The sequence below is a fragment of the Nicotiana tomentosiformis genome, chromosome 10 (assembly GCF_000390325.3).
Source record: "Nicotiana tomentosiformis chromosome 10, ASM39032v3, whole genome shotgun sequence".
NCBI classification, from domain to species: domain Eukaryota; kingdom Viridiplantae; phylum Streptophyta; class Magnoliopsida; order Solanales; family Solanaceae; genus Nicotiana; species Nicotiana tomentosiformis.
This window is the reverse complement of record NC_090821.1, coordinates 49,920,137-49,928,110: the sequence shown is the minus strand read 5'-3', so window position 1 is coordinate 49,928,110 and position 7,974 is coordinate 49,920,137. Positions and strand designations below refer to the sequence as shown.

General features: G+C 40.4%; 1 pseudogene; it reads left to right on the top strand.

Moving 5' to 3' along the window:
* The first annotated feature begins 2,429 nt into the window (after positions 1-2,429).
* Positions 2,430-3,767, top strand: LOC108947452 (protein NRT1/ PTR FAMILY 1.2-like; annotated as a pseudogene).
* The last annotated feature ends 4,207 nt before the right edge of the window (positions 3,768-7,974 follow it).

The window sequence follows — 7,974 nt, the reverse complement described above, 5'->3', positions numbered from 1 at the left end:
GGGTTGGATTATAAAAAATTTGTGCAAAAGCCTTTTCCCCCGAGTGCAGCTCCAAAACCGATCCCCAAAAAATTCTGCATGCCCGAAATTCCTAAATATAATGGGACGACCGACCCCAACGAACACGTCACCTCTTACACGTGTGCCATAAAGGGTAACGATTTAGAAGATGATGAAATCCAATCCGTGCTGTTGAAAAATTTTGGAGAGACCCTTTCGAAGGGAGCAATGATTTGGTATCATATCACAACCTGCCACCAAATTCCATCGACTTATTCGCCATGTTAGCAGATTCTTTCGTAAAGGCACACACAGGGGCCATAAAGGTCGCAACGAGGAAATCAGACCTTTTCAAGGTAAGACAAAGGGATAATGAAATGCTAAGGGAGTTCGTGTCCCGATTTCAAGTAGAACGCATAGAATTGCCACTGGTCACAGATGATTGGGCCGTTCAAGCTTTCACCCAAGGGTTGAACGAGCGGAGTTCGATAGCATCACGTCAGTTGAAACAAAGTCTGATCGAGTATCCGGCCGTGACCTGGGCAGATGTGCGTAATCGATATCAATCGAAGATCAGGGTCGAGGACGACCAACTAAGAGCCCCCTCCAGTTCAGTACATCCAAATAGGTTGGTAGTTAAGAACCAGAGGGACATCGACAAGGAGATATTGAGTCGGTTTGTGAGGTTATGATTGATATAAACATGTTGTCTTTTTATTGAATAAAATTTTGAAGTATGGCATAAAGTAAAGGGAAGTTTGAAGGCATATGCTAAAGTTTAATTGTTGCTATCAACCATAATCATAGGTATGGTGTGCTTCGTATGTGCTAAAAGAAAAATAAAAGTGCTCTAGGAATTGGTGGTTGACTCGAGGACGAGCAACGTTTAAGTGTGGGGTGGTGATGTTAGGCCAAAATGTTATACTTTTACCACATTAATCGCCCTATATTTTATTGGTTTAGTGAGTTATTGTGCGACAATTACGCTAATTTGTGTTGTTTTATGTGTAGGAACATCAGAATGAATCATCGAATGAAAGTTGCATAAAACGTAGATAAAAAACCAAGAAAAGAGCCAAAAGCATCAAATACCCAAATCGTGCTACAGACCAGGCTTTGCGAGGTCTATAGCCAGGTTGACCGTGCTATAGACCAGGCTTCGTAAGGTCTATAGCCAGGTCGACCGCGTTATAGACCAGGCTTTGCGAGGTCTATAGCCAGGTCGACCGCACAATAGACTAGGCTTCGCGAGGTCTATAGCCAGGTTGATCGCGCTATAGACCAGGCTTCGCGAGGTCTATAGCCCAGTCGACCGCGCTATAGACTAGGCTTCACGAGGTCTATAGCCAGGTCGACCGCGCTATAAATCAAGTTTCGCGAGGTCTATAGAACGGTAATTAAAAGTCGCAGGTTAAAAGACCCAAACCCGAATTTGGACCGGGGGATTGACATAAATACTCCCCAAACGAGTTATTCTAGGGTTGGAAATGATTTTGGAGAAGAAAAAGGCTGCCAAGCATAGGAGGAGCCGTTTTTAGGGTAGATTCAACCAAATGGGACGTTTTTGAAGATGGGATTTCGACCTAAGGAGGCAAGAACACACCAGGAGCAAGGCAGAGATTTCTTCTATGAGTTTTTCACTTCCTTCTTCCTATTTTTATTATTGGTTATGAATTTTAGTATTGTAGTTTTGCAAACTATTATGAATAGCTAATTTGTTATCTAGAGTTTTGATAGAAACTTTTGTAGGATAAATTCTTATTATGTTTTTATATAATTAAGCCGTTGGATTCCCCTACTTGTTCAAGTACATGTTTATTGTTGTTGATTGAATGACCATCAATTAACTGTGCCTATTTAGTATGTGTATTGCTCGAGAGAGAGTACGCATTTAAGTAGTTGTTGAACAACATCACTCCTAACGTATGTGACAGGTCAATACGGAGGGTTTAAAGGTGGGATTAGAGATAACGAAATTTTGGTGCGATCGTAGTGAGCAGTGAATTAGTGCCAGCTAGCGTAGTTTGAGAGAATACATCTAGTAAATTGTGGTAGTTGCTCGAGAGAGAGCTACGACACCCAAAGTACTCAAGATCGGTAGGGAATACTTAGGCAAAATTATAGAAGGCGTAGCAGGAAGGATTCCGACAATTAGGGAAATCATAACTCTATACCTCTTTAGGCTTGTCTCCAATTTCATCCTTGTTAGTTGATAATTTTACTGCTTTATAATATTTGTTAGTTAATTAGTAGAAATAAAAATCAAATCTTTATAACTAGAAAATTGTTTGGACTTGTGTTTCTTAGCAATATTGAACAATTGTAGCTAAGCCTTAATTATCTGTGGGATTTGACTCCGGATTTGTAAACCGGATTATATTTACAACGACCGCTTAGTCCTTTTTATAAGGCATAGTTGGGCGTGATCAATTCCACAACTCAGGTCTTCACCCTGCTCTCAATTCCAACAAGTTTGTAATGAAGCAACAACTGTCCAAATCGCTGTTCTCTTTTCATCTTTTGGGTTCATGTCCCTTGGAGCTAGTTTTATTAGACCTTGTTGTATAATATTTGGTGCTGATCAATTGGAAGAAAAAGAGAACCCCGAGAACCAAAGGCTTATTGATAGCTATTTCAACTGGTACTATGCTAGCACAGGGATCTCAACTATGTTTGCACTTACTATTATCGTTTATATTCAAGATCATTGTGGTTGGCAAGTTGGCTTTGGTATTCCTGCTATCCTCATGTTTTTCTCTGCATCGATGTTCCTAATCAGTTCTCCTCTTTATATCAAAGTGAAAGCTAAAGAAAGCTTGCTCATAGGATTGATTCAAGATCCTCAAAGAGAGTTGAATCCTGATGGATCAACTACAAATCCATGGAGTCTCTGCACTGTGGAACAAGTGGAATCATTGATGGCTCTTTTCAATATTTCCCATGTGGTCCAGCGGTATTATGATCTTTGTGACCATAGGTCAATTTGAATTTTCCATACTTCAAACAAAGACCATGGATAGACATATCTTCCCTCAGTTCAAAGTACTAGCAGCATCATTTGCTACATTCTTGATCATTGCTTCAACAATTTGGCTTATCTTGTATGATCGCATTTTGGTCCCTTTACTATGAAAATATACAGGACAGTGAGAAGGGCTAAGTCTTGTCACCCGAATGGGGTTTGGCTTAGTTATCTCCTGTATGTCTATGACATTGTAAGCAATAACAAAAGCAAAAGACGACAAAGGGTAATAGAGCAAGGTCTTGAGGTCAAAAGCTTGGGTGAACATGTCAGCTATATGGTTTATGCCACAATATGCACCACTCGGAGTGGCTGAGGCTGCCCATGCAGTTAGACAGATAGAGTTCTACTACTCTCTCTTACCCCAAGAGCATGGCCATCATTGCACCAGCTATGTACACAATTGGGACTGTTGTTTCGGGTTTGGTTGGAAGTATTTTGGTGAGTGGGGTGGATTGGCTTACATCAACCGGAGGTAAAATGAGCTGGCTTTCGAGCAACATAAATAGGGGTCACATGGATTACTATTTCTGGCTACTTACTTTTATGAGTGTGGTCAACTTCTTCTATTTTCTGGTCATTTCATGAACCTAGAAATGATGGGAGCAATAGGTTATCTCATGAGGCAGAAGGGAAACAATGCGATCATAGGCTTTTGCCTAAATCTTGATGGTGTGTTGAACTGCTTTGCTGAACAATGGACTACTATGTTAGCCAATTAAGTGTTTTTATATGTTTAGAGTCTTTAGACCTCTACATTTCTTCATGTATTTTATGACTTTCCTCTACAAAAATGTGAACATGGGTTTTTGATTACTTAGTTTAGTACATTGTTGTTTGCAATGAAGGCTTAGTGTATGAGGTAAAATTGGTTAGTGACAGTTGGGCGAATGAAGAAATGCCATATGGAACTAAAGATAGGTGGGACGTGAGTCAGCAAACAGCTGGCACCGAATGTAAGCATGCGATCGGTGCTGAATGAATCCCAAATACAGAGTAGCCGGTAACAAAGATCCAAAGCATTGCCATCGGATAGCATTCAATGGACAGCCGTTACAGAGAATGTATGCATTTATAGCCAACCGTTATGCATCCATCAAGGACGGCTTTATTCTCATTCAAGAGTAGCTTGATTTGGGGATCTTGACTCCCTGAATAGAGCTATAAATAGGAGAATTAACATCCATTGTAGACACGAAATACTCTACAAAAAGAAGAAGTTATAATCTACTTTCTTATCACGTTCAGTCTTAGTGCTTGAACATTGCTCTCACTCTTGCCATCGGAAAGGCTGAGTTTTTAGTAAGGCTTGTAATCTTCTTTAATTTTATTTGATAATCTTATTTCTATTCTTATCTATTTAATATTTTTGGGTCAAATCAATTCACTTGTCTATAAATTACGCTATAAATTTAATTATACCGTTTTACGGGTAAACAGTTTGGCGCCTACTATGGGGCATAGATAGTTGTGTAATTGCTTTGATTCATTCGTTTGTTACGAACAAGTTTTGATTCTTTCCTTAGTAAATGAAAAATCAGATATGAAAACTAATGATGTCAACAATGTGTACAATGTTGGAGCATATAATGAGCGAGCAAATGAGTTCTAGCGTGATGATTCAACTAGCGTAACCCGCAACGAAAGAGATGAGGCAACCCAATACACAAAGGCCAGTATCCTCGACACGTGAGGGGCCCAACTCCAGATGATGCAGAGGATGAGCACGTTGTTGAAACAGTCAAAATCTCGAGAGAACGACAAAAGGCGATTATGGATCACCTCCCAAGTCAAGATCGTGTGATGACGGAATTGAAGCATGCAATATCGGGTGCCTCCAATAATGCTAATGGAAGGGCTCCGGTTCCTCCTAGCATTCACGCAAATCAAACGGCTCAAAGAACCGATAACAACACTCCAAGGGATGAGGTCGATTTTGATGAGGCCGGAGGGACCGATAGTGGATCTGGTAATAACAACTTAAATGACCATTTCATAACAGATTCATGAGAGAAATGAATAAATGAATAAATCAGAATGCAAAGGAGTTTCATGCTCGGATGGATCAGATCCCAAGTGCACCGCCGGTGTTAAAGGGTCCAGATTCAAAGAAGTATACGCAGTTGCCGTTTAAACCAAGTGTGTCACTGGAGTTGATCCCAAAGATTTTTAAGATGCACGATATTCCAAAGTATGATGGGAATTCGGATCCACAAGAGCACATCACAACCTGCACTACGACAGTAAAGGGACCTGGCCCAGCATGAGATTAAATCGGTTTTGTTGAAGCAGTTTTGAGAAACCCTTATGAAGGATGCCTTAACTTGGTATTCCCACTTACTCGAGCATTATATTAATTCTTTTTAAATGCTGACAGATTCGTTCATCAAAGCTCATGCTGGAGCAAGAAAGGTCTAGGCCAGAAAGGCGGATTTACTCAAAATTTCGCAAGGAGAATCTGAGTTATTGTGAGAATTCATGATCCGGTTCCAAAAAGAAAGGATGTTGTTGCCAGTAGTTCCAGACGAGTGGGCAGTGGAGGCATTTACAAAGGGTCTAGATCTGCTGAGTTTTGATGCCTCCCGGAAGTTGAAGGAGAGCTTGCTCGAGTTTCAGGCAACCACATGGGAAGATGTTCACAATCGCTACGAGTCAAAAATATGAATAGAAGATGATAAACTTGGTTCCTCAGCATCCTCCAAAGGACGGATTCAAAAGTGAGTTTGATGTAGATCGGAGACCCTCAAGAAGTAGTTGTCAACCTTACAAGAGAGCCTATGAGCGTGGTAATAAAGGATTCCAGTCATCGGACAGGTTAATCTCTGATAGAAGGATAGATCGTGGTCGGAGTAGTAGATCGTTGCAGGAGAAGGAGGCATCAGGGTCCCGAGATTCAGCGTCTCCCAGGCTATCCAATTACAACTTTAATATCAGCATGGAAGAATTTGTGTCGACAATGAGAAATATTAAAGAAGCTCGGTTTCCGAAACCAATCCGATCGAATCCTAGCCAGCGAGAGATCCTAATCTAAGGTGTGAATTCCATGGGACTCACAGTTTTTAAGTGACCGCGCCAAGAACAACTATGGTAGAAATCGGGACAATGTGGACCATCAAAGCCGGCAACAAGTTCACCTCGGATGACAATCAACATGATCTTCGAAGGGGATGAGATCAATGGGGTGCCAATTTTGTTAGCAAAGAAGACAAAGATATCAGTGACTCATGGCAAGAGAATCCGAGAAGTCTCAGAAGACGACATCACCTTCATAGAAGAGGATGTTGATGGACTTCTTCTACCGCACAATGATGCTTTGGTAATTTATCTCAATGTTTTAGATTTCAAAATTAAGCGTGTTTTGGTTGATACAGGAAGTTCAACGAATATCATTCAATGGAGAGTTTTGGAGCAAGCAAAGTTAACAGGGAACATCATTTGAGAAACAAAACTTCTAGCTGGCTTCAACCTAACAAGTGTGACAACCTGAGAAATTGTTTTTACTGCCCACACATGCCGAAGGTGTAACAAAGACCACCCTGTTCGAAGTGGTAGATGTCGACATGAGCTATAATGTAATCCTCGAAAAGGTGTAGATACATGAAATGAAGGTCGTACCTTCAACCTACCATTAACTGTTAAAGTTTCCAACACCATAAGGGATCAAGCAGATCAGAGGAGATCAACCGGCTACAAGGGAGATGAACGCAGTAACCGTTTCCAACAGCAAGGGCAATGAAATAAGCATATAGCAATTACAGGAATCGGTGCCTTCTTCCATCCCAATTAAAGATGATAAAAATGAGGAGTCATCAGAATTATATCAAGTACCAAGGTCTTTTCAGATACCGGAGGAGATAGATGAAACCAAGTCGACCGCAGAAGAGCTCGAACAAATGGCTTTGTTCGAAGAATTTTTGGAAAGGAAGTTCTATTTAGGAACAGGATTGAGTCCTGCATTCAGGTGAAAACTCATAGATTTTCTTAAATCTAACGTTGATTGCTTTGCATGGCCGCATTCAAATATGACAGATATTCTATTGGAGGTGGCGGTCAATAAACTGGGTCTAGATCCAAACTTCCCTCTAGTAAGGTAGAAGAAACGACCGATACCAGAGGTCAGAAACAAGTTTATTAAGGAAGAGGTAACTCGATTACTTAATATCGGTTTGATTCGAGAGGTAAAGTACCCGGAGTGGCTAGCTAACATAGTAGTAGTGCCTAAAAAGAATAACAAATTTAGGATGTGTGTAGATTATAAGGATTTAAATAAGGCGTGCTCGAAGGACTCTTTCCCATTGCCAAACATTGATCAAATGATTGATGCTACGGTCGGGCACGAGTTAATGAGTTTTCTTGATGCTTTTTCTGGGTATAATCAAATTAAAATGAACCCGGAAGAGCAAGAGAAGATTTCTTTCATCACAAACTTTGGCACATATTGCTATAATGTCCAAGAGACGTTTGGCATACTGAGAAAGTACAACATGAAACTCAACCCAGAGAAGTGTACCTTCGGAGTGTGTTCCGGTAAGTTATAATACACCTAAACTTGGCCATTCGTATTCTCATAATTGTCCTTTTCCTCATAATACTTTTCATATTCCTTTTTCGGCTATCCTCTGAAGGTAATCTTCTTCTCCTTTCTTTATATGTAGGGTTTCTAATTTATCATTTTTGGGAGGCGATCGGATAATATTTCGATTGTTGCTTGAGATGTAGGGTTCCTAATTTTCTTCTATACTTCATTATTTAAACTATTGATTAACCTAATCAAACCTATCTTGGGTTTGCTCATATTTCACTATTTTGTTTATCTCAGATCGTATATGTTCCTGGGGTTTTTGGTATCTCAAAGAGGAAGGTAAACCCTAATAAAACCAAGGACATTGAGGATATCCCTGACCAGCTGACAAGCATGAAAGAAGTACAGAGGTTGATCGGTAGGTTGGCGG